Raw genomic sequence first — 15,816 nt, forward strand, 5'->3', positions numbered from 1 at the left:
CCCCACATTCCGGTTTTCAAACATGTTCCTGCTTCCTGAAAATATGCAAACTGTTCCCCAACTGAAGTCAGATAATTTCCTGAACGTATGCAGCAGATAGAAGAGTCGATGTGTGAATAAGCGAATGATGAAACAAGCTCAAACACGTTTTTATGACTTAAACAGGCTTTTACTGTAAACTGAAAGGACTACACAGAGCCCTATGGCAAATAGTTGAAAGAACGTGAAAATATCTTTTTTAAAGAGGGGGTTTTTTTGTTTTTATGGGGGGCTTTATGGTGTTTCTCTGGTGCCTCCATAGTAGCATTAAATGATTCACAGCAAAAAGATAAACAATTATATTCAAACTAGTGTTTTATTTATTTTTTTTGTTTGTTTGTTTACAAAAAAAAAACCTTTGTTTTAGCCTCTGTCTGAAACGCTGCTGTCTCTTTAAGGCTCTGGGCTCCACAAACCCCCCTTCCCTCTGATTGGCCAGCCCTCTTTTTAATACTGGTTAGCCTGGATCCTCAATCCAAATTCCTCTTATTGTGAATTATTTTGTATTAAATACAATTTATTTCTTAATTGCAAATATACAAACCATGAGTACTACGAGTACTATTAAGGAGCATTTTAAAGGGGGGGTATTGTCTCTTTTTTTTTTTTTTTTCCTTTTTAAGCTTATACTGTCCCTATGGTACCCCAATAGGAGCTTTACATATCTTTTTTTTTTTTTTCACCTTAATTTCAGCCTCTGTCACACATTTTAGCTGCTGTCCCTTTAAGGCTTCCTGCTCCACCAACCCTCTTCCCTCCCATTGGCCAGCCCTCTTTTTAATACAAGCTAGCCTGGATCCTCAATCCAAATTCCTCTTATTGTGAATTATTTCGTATTAAATCAATTTTATTTCTCAATTGCATAGAAATATACAAACCATGAATACGATAATGTAGAATTTTAAAGAGGGGGTACTGTCATTTCTTTTTTTCAATGCTTATACTGTCTCTGTTGCACCCCTATAGTAGCTTTACATGACATCAATTTTTTTTTGTTTTTTTTCCACTCTAATTTTGACCTCTGCCAGAATCACTACATTTTAGCTGCTGTCTCCTTAAGGCTTCCTGCTCCACAAACCAAACTTCCCTCTGATTGGCCAGCCCTCTTTTTAATACTGGTTCACCTAGACCCTTCATCACACTGTCTCTCATTATGAATAATTCTGTACTGAAAACAATTTATTTCTTAAAAATATAGAAATATACATACCATGAATACTACAAAGGAGCATTTTAAAGAGGGGGTATTGTAGGTTTTTGTTTCTCAAAGCTTATACTGTCCCTCTGGTACCCCTGTAGTAGCTTTACATGATTTACAGCTTTTTTGCTCTTATTTTAGTCACCATAAGAATCTCTACATTTCAGCTGCTGTCTCTTTAAGGCACAAACCGCACTTCTCTCTGATTGGCCAGATCTCTGGTTGCCTGTCAGGGATGGAGCTATGGGTAGCGACTGTATAATTAATGGAGTAGCCTCCCCTATGTCACCCGTCTGTTTCTGAAATGGATTTTTGAAGCAGATCAGCTATCGCGGCCATATTGGAAGTGACAGGGACTTCGAGTATAGCCATAGGCGCTTTTTTTTTTATTTTTGGGGCAGAAATCTTGCCGTCTTTTAGGTTAGATTGTTTTGAGCATTGAAGGCAGATTCCTTTTTTTTTTTCTTTTTTTTTTTGACTTTCCAGAAATCCAAAAAGAAAAAATATATACTAATGTGATTAATTATGAGCGTTTGCTTATGACAAAATAATTTAAAAAATAAGAGTTGAAAATGCATTTGGCAAAATTTTAAATACCTTAAAATATGCTTCTGTTTGAAAATGAAAACCCTTTATTTGGAAAGCTCAGGGGCACAGGTCTTTCAATCGTTTTTATTTCCTAAAAGACTAAAAAAATTAACAGAGTGATTTTCTTTGCAAATACAGGATTATTAAAAAGTAAACACCAACGTTACCATTCTACCCATCCGTGATTTTTCAAAGTCATGTTTCTGCGACGTGTCGTTGAGAGCAATAAGAGCAAAATAACCCAGTGAAGGAAGCTGGGAGCTGACGGGGAGAGAAGGTGTGAAAGATGAAAGCTGAACGTGGAAACAGACAGAGGAAAGCAAAGAGGTGACACATAACAGAGGAGGGGTGATTTTTTCTGCTTAGTGTCTCTTTCTGCCTCTCTCCTTCCATCCCTCTTCTTATCAGCACTCCCTCCATCCTCCCCCTCCTTTCTCCTCCCCCTTCTCTCCTCCCCACATAGCTGCCGAGTCATTGGAGTTCATTCATTTAGCCTGACAGCTTTGTAAGATACAGCACTTAAGCCTTATTGAAGAGCATTTTCATCTCTGATTCTCCAAAGCCCTGCTGCAAGTCGAGCCTGCGGAAAACCGTCGTATTAACTTTTTTACACGGATTATAAAAAAATACAAAGGTGGACGCTGAGATTTTTTTTATCATTTTAAAATGCACCTAGTGTCATTTTAAATTTATGGTCTAATGCCTACATTACTTAAAATTTACATGCAGCAGCACAGGCCTCTGGGATATTTACATAAAAACGCAAAATCACATTGTAACACAATTACAAGTCTTTGTTTCCTAAGAAGGAGACAAAATTTTGTTACACATTAAAGAATCAGCTGGAATTTCACTTTGTCCCGAGTCGTTATCTAACCCATGTAACAAAAACGACAGCTTTTAGGAATGTCATGATCTATAGGTTCTCAAACATGTAACAATATTTATATCTAAGCAAAAGTTTGGCATGTTAGAAACAAAAACAAAAACAAAAAAAAAAAGATAGTAATACGCTTTTCTTTAGTTTGCTTTTGGTTAATGTTTCTATTTACAGTGAAACTGAGACCCTAAGTGATGGATGGGCTCTTCTCAGAGGAAACAAACGCCTGTAGTTTGCCAAACTGAGAAATTTCTAGAGGACACACTGACTCAGGAAATTAAGATTTCTTTTTGAGGTTGTATCTAATTGAAACACTTTAACAATATGTATGAAAACCTTGTAGTTGCTTGTCATTATTTAAAGCTCTCTTTAATTTTACTCTAATTTCTGCTTCAGAATTTTGAAGCAGATCGGCTATCGCGGCCATGCTGGAAGTGACGGGGGCTTTGAGTGCAGCTATAGGGCACTTGTCAGTCACGTGACCTTAGTTGTGCCTCTGATTGGACGAGCATGATCTTAATATCCTCTGAACTGCAGAGTTAGAATTTTTTTTACCTCTGTTCAGTGTGTGCCGAAAGAAAACTAGCAACCCAGAGGAAACGAATGCAGTAGTTTGACAAACTCAGAGAAATTTCTTGAGGATACACTGACTCAGGAAATTAAGATTTCTTTTTGAGGTTGTATTTAATTAAAACACTTTAATAATATGTGTGAAAAACAGATGTAAGTTAAGTTCTACTCATGAGTAACTAACGTAAAGAGTCGGCGTAAAGATGCCAGTACTTGTCTGTCAACGTGTGCTGTGCAAATTGTGTTGAGTGAACTTGGTATAAATGCCACAATTTAGAAACACCCTCCAGGCACTATTCACTTTATCCACGTTCTCGTAAGAGTTGAACACTTTTATTACATTTATGATTTTAGTAATTTTTTTTATTATTGTAAAAATGGGTTAAAAAGAGTCTAACTTTAAAATACTTAAATTAAGTGAGGAGGGTGGATAGTTTGGGAAGTTGCAAAAACTTGGTCCATCAATCATCAGAGTAGACTCTCTTCTTTCATCAATAAAAAGATTGTCTCTACCTTTTTCTGTTCTTTAGCGGGCAACATTCCGCACTGAAATGACGTCTATATACGTCAATGGCAGTGAAAGAGTTAAAAAGGAGTGTAAAGTGATTTTTTTTTTTATATATATTCCTCTTCAAAACCAATTTTTAAAAAAAAGAAAGAAAGAAGTAAAAAATAATAATTTTTCAAAGAAAAGTTTGAGTTGGGCCTGTCAGAAAGTGGATGGGCCTGGGACTCTTGGGCCCACCCATGATGCCGCCCCTGCACTGGACCCCTGAAGTAACTAAACCGGGATAATGACAGTGTCCATGGCAGCAGGTAAATTCAGCATTTTCGCCTTTTTTTGTTTGTTGTTGAATAGTTTTCCTGTTCCCACAGCAGGGGTCACGTTTTTTGGGAGTCACCCCCCAAAAACCGGCACCTTTAATGTGTGTAAAGCTTCCGAGCTCTCTTCAGCTATTTATTATGAATGTGTTGAAGAGCAAAGAACAATACTTCTTTTTTAGCCCGTGGGTGCAAACAAAACAGCTAGCAATAAATAATCCATGCTAATGAGGTCACTCCCTGGCTCCCCGCTGAGTGTTTTATGCCGTTTCCAAACAATGCAAGACTCCGTGCTGATTTACGCACAAACACAAATCACCACGGCGAGACAGGGATGAATCCCCACAGGCCGCTTCACTGAAACGCCAAAGTCCAACACACAAGTGACTCACGGAGACAGAGAGAGGGATTCCCCACATATACATACAAATGTTTACTCATGCATCACCACGGCAGACACACACACACACACACACGCTTTCACACACACACACAGCTGACCACAAAATGAGACGTCCGAGCAGATTTATTAACAGAAGCCGACAGGAGGGATGAAATCTGCCTTGCTAAAGGGCCTAATGACCTCATGTGTGGCCGGCAGCCGACATGACTGATAACATCCCAGAATACACACTCACTAACATGCTCACACACACACACACACACACACATGTATAACCCCTGAGGGCCTGTCCTTTCCAGCCCTCTCCAGCGCTCTTCCCTCCGTGTTGTACGGCTTTAATTTTACACCATGCTACATTTCACCCTGATTATCACCGAGCTGCACCTCTTGGAGATTTTTGGAAGTGTTTCTCTTAACGTGGCCACAAATAAACCGCAATTTCACACACGGCTAATGAGAAACACCGTCAGACGTGAGTCACAGATGTGTCCCTTTCTTCGGTTTTCACAGAAACACCTGAAATCCTCGTGATGAAGAGGCAGAGGAAGAGAGGAAGACGGGATGTAAGAAACACATCAAACGATGGATTTCCAGAGAGAGATGAGAAACAGATAATCCCTCCTCAGACTGGATTTCTATCTTTTCTTTTTTCACCGCCTGGCTTTTGTGTTGTGTGTCTGTGTTTGTGTGTGGTTGTGTGTGTGTAAGCATTTATTTGCATGATACAAAACCTTTGTGACAGGTTTGAACATGGCTTACTGATGCCGGTTCTCCCTTCAAGTCAAAGGTTTCTCCTTTTGTTGGGCTGTATTTTGTGTTTTTCTGAAGCCAAACATTATTTCTCCCCTTTTTAAACCAACCTGTTCTCAATGAGCCTCAAAATATGATCCTGTGTCTCTGTTCAGCTCCTTAAATGCTCTGAGTAAACAGTTTATGGTTTATGAATTGTGTTAAAAATGGACGGCTCAACAGCTCCACAAAGGTGAAGCCAAAGCATTTAAAGCTCCATCAAAACAGATAGAACATGGGTCCAACTAGAAAAGAAAATATCATAAATTAAGATTTGGGAACTCTTTTCAACAAATTTTGACATTTTAGGGGAAAAACACAGAGGCCATTAGCCAATCTGCTAATGGAACGAGTAAATTTGCTTGAAAATTTGCTTGAAACTACAATTATATCTAAATACAAGTAACATTTCTCTTGTTCCATTGGTAGATTTTTATTTTTTTTTAACTTGTTACAAGCAATTCAGACCTCATTTTTGTCTTTGAATAACTTGAACAAGACAATTTTCTGGACTGGATCTCTTCTTGGCTCTCCTTCCTGACATATTTTACAATCCCACCAAAAAATACACAAGAACAGCATCGTTTAACGTGACGTAAAACGTCATTTTTAACCTCTTATACCTAATGAAAATGAAACTTTTCAGAAAAAAAGAGGACTTGAATACAAGACAGCTCAATGATATCTTCAAATCACCACAACAATCAGACGTAAGAAACATTCCTACAAGTTGTATTACTTTTGTAAAGTTTGACCACATCCCATCTGGAATGACTGGGGAGATGGATTTTTTTGACCTATACTGCAGCCAGCCACCAGGGGGAGCAGTTTTTGTGGAGACCTCATTTTGTACCTATCAAGATTACGCCCTTTTTTGTTTTTTTTTGCAGTCTATTGTGACAACAAATTATTGATTTGTGGCAACAAAAAAAATTATCATAAATCATCTCCATGCAGATTTTGTATTATTGTGTTTGCTGCTTTTAAAACATTTGCATGAAGGTGTGGATTTGGTACTTCTACTTATGAGAAACACCGATGGAATAAACCCATTGGTGACCATTTTTCACATATTTAGCATTGAAGTTATTTTGTGGCCACAAGTTTTGTTATTATCAGCCTTTTTAGACTGTATTATAGGACTTTCTTTCAATGCTTTATACTTAAAGAGGGGGTATTAAGTGTTCATATCTTTTGAACATGAATATAAAGTAACACAATGCTGAGTTTTAATGAGTAAACTTTCAAACTGCTGCATGTTGATATGTCGTAGAAATCCCTGATTTTTTTCTGTAAACTCTTCAAAATGCTTTGTTTCATAAATAGCATGAGATGTTAACGAGATCTTAACGAGACTTGCTGTGATGATGTCATCACATAGGGTCTCCAAACTGGTTCATGACATGTTGAAGGGATGGGCCTCAAACACCAAGGTCTGCCCCTGACAGGCTTTGAGAGAGCTGTCCAATCAGAAGGAAGGGGGTTTAAGAATCAGGGAGGCTTAAAGAGACAGTAGCTAATTCAAACCTGTGTGAGAAAAAATGTTTTTTAATTATTATTTTTTTTGCTGTAAATCAAGTAAAGTCACTACGGATACCTCAGAGGGACAAAATAAACTTTAAAAGACTTTAAAAATAAACTTTTAAAAAAAGCACAATACCCCCTCTTTAATGGCTTGTCGACACAGACTGAAAACAAAAAAATTCAACACCTGTTTTCTTGAATGAAAATTCTTTTTATGTCAAACCAGTCTATCTGTTTTTTTATGTAACTTTACTTCAATGCCAAATATGAAACAACATCTAACAGGACAGCTTCAAGGGGCCACCTACTGTTTTATATTTCCTCAATGTTTTGTTTTTGACAACCCAGAGGTGAGAATGGACAACCCCCTGAGTTACCTCAAAGCTACGAGACATACAGTAGAGAAGGAGGTTGTATTTGTGCAATCTGTCCTCCTTCAGCGCCGTTATATCAGCCAGATAATCCAGATATGTTCTCCCCTCCTCCGAGGCCCTTCAGCGCAACACCTCTTAAAGTCGATTTTCAGCTAATATCCTTCAACTTACTGCTACACACCCCCTGGCTTTTTTATTTTCCTTCCAATTTCCAGTGCTGTGGCGTGACAGCACTCTCCTCGGCCCCATGCTGTTTTCTGGATATTTCCTCTTGTTTGTTTTCTGTCTTCTTCTCTTTTTTTTTTTAACCTCTTCTTTCGTGTCTGATCCATTAGAGGAAACCAGCTCAGCTCCCCAGGATTGGCTGGAAAGAGATATCTGTTTGGAGATGTAAATAAATCTGTTACTTCCCTGACAGCACAATTCATTAGCTCTTGCAGCAATCTGCCTGTTCACGCAGAGTGCTTAGACGCAGCGGTGAGTGTGTGTGTGCAGCGAAAGAGGGGACTATGGGGGTGGAGGGGGGTGTTAAAAAAACGTGTCAGTGTGCTCTTTGGAGGTTTGGGTGTGATAACGGGCGGGAAATGCTTTCAAAGGACAGAGCAGCGTCTGTGAAAGGGTTAACTGAGCCGGTCTTACTTTAACCTGTTCCCTGACGACAGTTAAATTAATTTTCTCAAACTGTTTCCTGGTTTTTGTTATTACAGGTGATTACATTATCATTTTAAGTATTAGTATTAAGTGTTATTACAGGCTACATGTTACTGTTATATAAGCCAAAAGATATAAAGATACACTGCAGTTATCTGCAAGCTAAATGCTAACGTACTAGCTACCTAAAACAAACCACGGCAGAAAAACAAATCCTTAATTTTTGGTTAGCTTTTCTTAGCTGCTAAATTCAAGATTCAGGTGTGTCTGAGTTAGCTTTGTCAGTAAGTAAGTAGCTAGCAATTTCTAGGCTAGGCTGCTTTTGTACCCAAACTGGCTGAAGTGTTACAAGTTTAATACTAGCAAGTATTATGCTACATAGCAGCTTCCATTTTTTTGCCAAAAGACAGACTTCTAGTTAATAAGCTAAATTAGCTAGCATCTGGCTATCACCAAGAAGACTTCGTCTTAACAAGCCAAATCATCTTCCTCCAAGTTATTAAGAGTTGTAGCCCACAAGTTTTGACAGCTTATTACCAACTATTGCTAAAAAAGATTTCTAGCTTACAAACTAATTAAGCAAAACTACCATTGTTTTTTCCTAGAAATTAAACTCAAGCTAACAGGTGAAAAACAGATACCGACCCCAATCCAACAAACTCTGGCAGCTAGCTTTCAATCATGCTAAAGAAAAAAAGAAGAGTTAAGAAGTAAAACACGCTAGCTACCAGCTAGCATCAAGAATAATACTTCTTTTAAACAGGCTAATTCCTCACTATTAATCAAAGACTATTAGCCCTGAAGATACAACAGCTAGCTACCAGCTATTGCCAAGAAAAGTCATCTATTTATGAAGCTACATAAGCTAGCTACTATCAGCATAAAAGACTTTTAGTTCAAAAACTTAATCAATGAGCTAAGGTCAAAATTAGCTAGCTACTAGCTAAAACCATTAAAGATTCCAAGCCAACAAACTATGGCAGCTAGTTTTGATTTGTTGCTAAGAAAAACAAATTTAGGTAATATGCTTGTTACCAGCTATTGCCAAGAAAAGTCCTTTATTTATGAAGCTATGTAAGCTAGCTACAAGCAACAACCGTTAAAAGACCTCACGCCAACAAACTTTGGCAGCTAGCTTTCAATTATTTTAAGAAAAAAAAGAAGAGTTTAGAAATAAATCCTGCTAGCAACCAGTTAGCATGAAGAATAACACTTCTTTTTAACAAGCTAATTCATCTTCCTATAAGTCATTATCAGTAAAAAGACTTCTAGCCCAGAAGTTTCAACTGCTGGCTACCAGCTTTTGCCTAGAAAAGTCTTCTATTTATGAAGCTACATAAGCTAGCTACTAGCAACTTCCATTAAAAGACCTCACGCCAACAAATATGGCAGCCAGCTTTCAATCTGCCAAGAAAAAGAGGAGTTAAGAGGTAAAATTAGCTAGCTATCAGCTAGCACGAAGAATAATACTTTTTTTAAACAAGCTAAATCATCCTTATGTAAGTAATCATCATTTAAAAACTTTTAGCCCAGAAATAGCAACAGCTAGTTACCAGCTATTGCCAAGAAAAGTCTTCTATTTATGAAGTTACATAAGCTAGCTACTCACCAAAAGACTTCTAGCTCAAAACAAAATCAAGACACTACCAATTATTCATAAGGTCAGAATCAGCTAGCTACTAGCTACAACCATTAAAAGACTTCAAGCCAACAAACTATGGCAGCTAGCTTTCATTTTTTGCTAATAAAAAAAAGTGTCAATAAGCTTAACCTGCCGGCTACCAGCTGTTATCATGAACACATCTTTATCAGCTAAACCTTATAGCTGTAAGCTATTACCGCTAATAGACTTCTAGCCCATGCAATCATCCTGCTGTTGGCTTTCACTAACAAAAGGTTTGTAGCTCACAGTCTAAGGAAGCTAGCTTCCTTCCTAGCTAAATCTGCCAGATACTTGCTATTGCCTGGAAAAATCTCTACTTTAACAGTCTGATGCTAATTTGGAGGGGAGGGTTTAGCATGCTAACATTGTTATAATTAAAAAACATGGGATAACACATCATGCTAATGCAGATAAAAACATTAGGTTACATTTTGTTACCAACCATCACATTGTTCATATTTTTGCTAACAATGGACTTGATAACAAAATAGACTGAGATGATATGCTACCTCTACCAACACTAGCTAGCGTTTTTAAAAGGGAACACAGCAAATTTTGTTGATTTTGTGCCAATAAAGCATTTTAACCGTGTTGATATTCCACCTTAGACATTCATCCGGCTCTGCTGCAGGCTAGCGGTTTGGTCTATTGCATATTGCAGCATGCAAAGGGGTAGATGGGTATTGTGTGTCTATGCTAATGGCAGGGGGACCATAAAAATAGAGCTGTTGTAGTGCAAAGGCTGTCTCATACGATGATTTATTCAGATTAGATGTGAGGGAAAACACGGGGGCAGTATGGATGGGCGCTGGAGGCAGCAAGCCACTGGCCTCATTGTTGGCTATAGGTAAAGATCTGAGATAGTGGATTTATGTTTTCGTTTCATCAAATACATGCGTGAGCTGAGCTGGGTTAGGAGAAAGGGAAAGGGCAGACGTTATTTGAAGTCATCTACATCAGCAACAGCAATTGCTTCCAGGTGGAACATCCTGTCTTGTATGAAGACGCTACAATCTGGTGACATTTCTGCAAATGTCATTGACCACCAAATTTTTAAGAAGCTGCATTTTCAATCGCCATTTCTTGCACTTCTTTTTGTCTTTCTGGATTTAACTTGTAGTCCGTCGACGTTTCTCTGTTTCACTCGAATTGCTTTTGTTCTCCTTAAATCACCAGCTCTCCAACCAACAACCCTTCCTCCCTCCCTCCCTTCCTGCCTCCTTCTCTCCTCCAGCTCTTGACATGAGTGAAGAGGCCCGCTGAGATAAAACACAATGTCAGAGCATGCCTCAGCTCTCTCTTCGCTGAGTGGGAAAATTGACTGGGATTGTCTGTGGCAGTCCCCACTAGCAGCAGTCTGTGGCCCGTGATGCTTAAAGTGCTGTGCTAATTAGTTTCCTCTCCAACCCTACCTCCATCGCATCACACTCTCCTCTCCTCTCCTCTCCTCTCCTCTCATCCTCTGCCTCCTGCAGTAATCGCCTTCTCTCCTTTGTGCTGCCTTGCTCCTTTGCCATGCCCCATCTATTATGTAACGTTGTGTGGAAAGAGCCGATGCACCTTCTCAGGGGTTTTCTGTGCGCGGCTTCGCATGTCACACGAGCAAACGTCTCTTTCTGTATTTGCCCGAGCAGCACATGAAGGCAGCTTTGGGGGCAGAGGCCAGCGCGGCAGAAAGTCACGAGATAGCACACGACAGGACGCGGGACTTGTTGAAGGAGGAGTTGGAGCTAGTGCGAGTGTGAGCCTGTAATTTGTTCAAAAATAAGCGTTTTCTATAGATTCTGCATCCGTCACACCCAGTGGACAAGCGCATTAAAATGCAAGAGCAGTGTTTGGGATCAATATAAGCATAATGCCTGTAAGCTCATTACGAGGCTGTAATGTACTTACTGTTCAATACCAATGAAGTCAACTGTTAAACACTGCGCCTGCTCCCAGAGGGAAAATATGAACATGACAGTTCAGATAACAAGAAAATAAAAGTGCCATTATAAATAATTAAAAAAATAAAAAATAAAAATACTGTATGTATCCTTGCAAACATAAAGTCAAATGACACTCTGGAAGAAGTTTTTTGCCTCCAAGATTAACTTTCCCTCGTCCAAACGGTCAAATTTCCTCTAGATCTGGATTCTGTAGAGCTGGCTACACACTGTCATCCAAAAACTAAACATAAATATATTAAAAAAAAGATGATTATTGTGTTTGCTCGGGTATGGAGTGTCAGATAGATTTGTGGTTTGGACAAAGAAGAAAGAAAAAATGTAAACAAAGGAATGATTACCTCACCGTGATCCATCTAACTAAGCTAACAACTGACTGTGCACTTTGCTAACATTACTGTTGAAGCTAACACGCTCTGAAACAACTGCTAGCAAAGCTTTAAAGCTTTTAATTTTATGCTAATGAATCTTCAAAGCTAACTAGCTCAACAACCACTGTCTGTCATTGAATGTAGCTGCTGACTTGCTAACAACTCTGACCAAGCTAATAAGCTCAGATTAAAAGCTGGCTGTGCATGGAAGAAGCTAAATTGCTAACAATGTTATCATCAGCTGCTTACAAAGTTTATGACTCAGCTAACTCAGACACAGAAGCTTAAGAAGCTTAAGAAGAAGATTAATGTGCTAGTTTATAAAAGCTAAAGCTAAATAAAAAAAAAAAAAAAACATTGTTATATTAAAAACTACATTTATCGATAAACATATCACCAACACACACACGCGCCACACACACTTCTAATAGCGTTAGCTTGGTTTCACTTCCCTGGCTTCGTGTGCAATCCTCAAATGGCGGACAAAGTTGGACGTCGTTCCCTCTTTTTTTGTTTATTTTAGTTTCTCATATCTTGCGTTGCACGTTCCTCCTTTTTCCATTCGAGTGGAAGTTTTTCAACACAAACTGCTCGACTTTTGGAGCAGCAGAACTGGCTACAGGCTTAGGGGCAGTTGCCATTATTAGCTAACAACAGCACTGTGTTGTGTTGGCCCTTTAGCTGCTTGTGATCTCGCTACACACCTGCCTCCAATTAGTCCATCAACCAATCGATAGAAGTGTGACCCTATAGTGTGGCGAACATGCTACGAGTCGTTAAACTCAGCTTGTCTCAAGTCAAGTCAAGTCTCAAGTTTTTTACTCTCAAGAGTCGAGTCGAGTTGTAAGTCGTCAAATTTGCGACTTGACTCAGACTCGAGTCCGATTGTCTGGCATTTATTCAGGAGATGGCGCTCTAATCGAGCTGAAGCTAGATTGATGCCCCACGAAAGAGTTACACAGCAGCACAGAAACTGCACATTGAGGATCTTGCTGAAATTATCACTCAGGGAGACTGTAAATGTTTTTTTGTGTCTTAAATATCTGTGTGACTTCCATTCAGGATTTTATGGTAAGTGTCTGTCACCATTGTTTAAAATTCAACTTGCGTTTGCTGCAAGCTAGCTGTAGCCCACAGGTAGGAAAGCTACTTTCACCACAAGCCTTTTGTAGACTTAAATTTAATGTTACCGTCAATAAAAGCAGCTTGGTCACTTCAGTGTTAACATCTCAAACAGAAAGTGGTTTACCCTGTGATTAAAAGCTGGAGTTTCTCAGGGAGCTTTAAATACTTTGTAAAGCAAGTGTTAACTCACAAGAACATGTGTTGTTTGAGCTTAAGTAAATATTCAGTGAGATGTATTCTGGCGTTCAAATCAGGCTGTAGAACATTAAATATGTAACACTTTGTAAGCGTAGCAATCCAAATTAAATCCAGTCATTGTTTAATGAGCTCTATTTCACGGGCTACAGCTCCCTGTATCCATGCTTCTCATTCACTGCCTCTTTCCAGACACAAATCACCGCTCGGTTTCTGCGCAGTTATCGCTCATTCACCCTCTTCCATCCTCCGCGTGAGGCTGAGCACAATAAACGGAAATACAGGCGGCATTGGAGGAAAAACAAGGGGTGCTTTCTCCCGTTCTACCACACACAGAATCTGTGGGAATTCATTAGCCAGCTGCTGATTTATGGCGCGCCTTTGTCAGCGCATAATTAGCAGTTGGGGATTGTTTATGATAGCTTTGCAAGTGGAGCAGAAAGTGTGCAGCAAGGAGTCTGGTCCAAGGTCAAGACGAGCCCAAGGAAGGGAAGAAGGGAAGGAGAAAGAGACGAAGAAAGCAGACAAAATACATCCGGAGAAAAGGGGGAGGCTACATAATTAGCTGATAAAAAATGTGGGAACTGAGACCAGATGCTATGGGCGTAATGAGATTTTTCTAGTTTGTTTCTCTTTGTTATCGTGACCAAACATTCGGCCCTTAAGATGTTTATTCCCAGTAAATCTTCTCTCTATTAAACAACTTGGACCAGATTTTTGTTTCAGTTTTCATTTGAAGTGGAGGGTTTGTTCCCTCGACAATTAAATGGAATGATCATTGACTTCTACAGTAACTTTTCATGAATAACAAGCAACATGTTCCTCTGTGACCTTCCACGACAAGTCTGCCAGACTTGGTAACTTTTAGTCTTGTTTCCACCATCGGTTCAGTTCGGTTTGCCTTGGCCAGACACATCCCCAAATTACCAACCCAACCCGTATCGTCCCACTTTATGGTGTCACGAAACAGCGCCTCATTGGCTATTTTCCTTCTTTATTGGATTTATTCGTGGGATACACTGTGATGCGTTCATAGACTGTAAAAAAATGGATGTCATATTGCTCAGCTTTGAAGTGAGGTCTCCACAAAAACTGCTCCCCCTGGTGGCTGGCTGCAGTATAGGTCAAAAATCCATCTCCCCAGTCATTCCAGATGGGCTGTGGTCAAACTTTAAAAAATGAACACACCTCGTAGAAATGTTTCTGACGTCTGATTGTTGTGGTGATTTGAAGATATCATTTGGCTGCCTTGTATCTAAGTCCTCTTTTTTCTGAAAAGTTTCGTTTTCATTAATTATACAAGGTTAAAAATTAGGCTTCACGTCATGTTTGACAGCGATGATTGACAGCTGACATTCTTGTGTATTTTTTTCGGGGTTGTAAAATATGTTGGGAGGTAGAGTCAAAAAGTGATTAGACTCTCAAAAGAGAAAAAAATATTATATTTGTCACCCAGCTCCACTTGGATTCTCCCAGAATCCCTCACAGTCTCTACAGCACACTGTACAATGGTAAATGACAGAGCCACGCTATTACGTAGCTGTCGCTGGTTTTGGCCTACCAAGACTCCAACCAAGAAGGGCACAGTTGACTGTGGAAATGCAAACAAGATCAGGGGTTACTGATCCAATCTGTACCGGACCGCTTGGTGGAAACAAGGTTTTAACCAAGCGGCAACCTCTAGTCTAAGAATGTGACACAATGCTAAAGTGCTAATATCTACTGTTTCTCGAGTGTTCGCTTGAGGCTGGCTCCAGAAGAACTGGAAGTCACAAACATACCAAGCCAAAAAAAGCTGTTTTCAAAGCAGAAATTAACCTATTTACAACCTGGTTCAAAAAACGTCTCCTAGCACCCACCGTACGGGGATGAATTGTTTTCTAACTCGGCAGTTCAGAGGATATTAAGATCCTAAGCTCGCCAAATCAGAGGCACAGCTCAGGGTCACATGAACGACAGGCGCCCTATAGCTGTACGCGAAGCCCTTGCCACTACCAATATGGCCTCTATAGCCGATCTGCTTCATTTTCCCTTTCAGAAACATACAGGTGACGGTGGACAACATCCATGTTTTATACAGTCTTTGGGTTTTAGCTTTACATCAGTACATCCTTATATCCCAAACATTAATAAAATGTTAGGACTTATTTCTGGACTGTTTAAAAAATTGCTAATAAGTGCAACAAACCAAAAAATTGAATATTTTACACATATTTTTCTAAATGCAGAAATTTCATGGCCGTATCCCTCAAAAATATCAGAAACGTGATATTTGCCGTAGGAAGTAACTCCTGTCTGGATCATAATGTTAAGGTTAGAAGGTACATAAACATCTGCGCAGCTTTCCAACTGACCCATTTAGCTAGCTTGTTAACATAGTGGCGCTAACAGCTAAAAGCCAGCTGGTGGAGACGAGAGATGAGAGATGAGAAGACCAAAAATGGAGCGTAAAGAAGAGTGAATATTTGACAACGATCTGGAGATTTATCACCAAAACAATCTTAAAGAAAGCACATTTAGAGAATTTAAATGACTTTATTGGGATCAAGGGGGTCACACATTCAAGGAAAAAGATTGAAAGTGTTTGATTATGACTTATTAATAGATCTTTATTGATTTTTCTTGACCTCTTTTTGTTAAAACTCTGTCCTTCTAATTTAGTTTACAAAAGGTAAGAA

Source organism: Halichoeres trimaculatus, unplaced genomic scaffold (genome assembly GCF_033239565.1).
Source record: "Halichoeres trimaculatus isolate MK-OKI-2021-1 unplaced genomic scaffold, fHalTri1.1 fHalTri1_scaffold_22, whole genome shotgun sequence".
Lineage (NCBI taxonomy): Eukaryota > Metazoa > Chordata > Actinopteri > Labriformes > Labridae > Halichoeres > Halichoeres trimaculatus.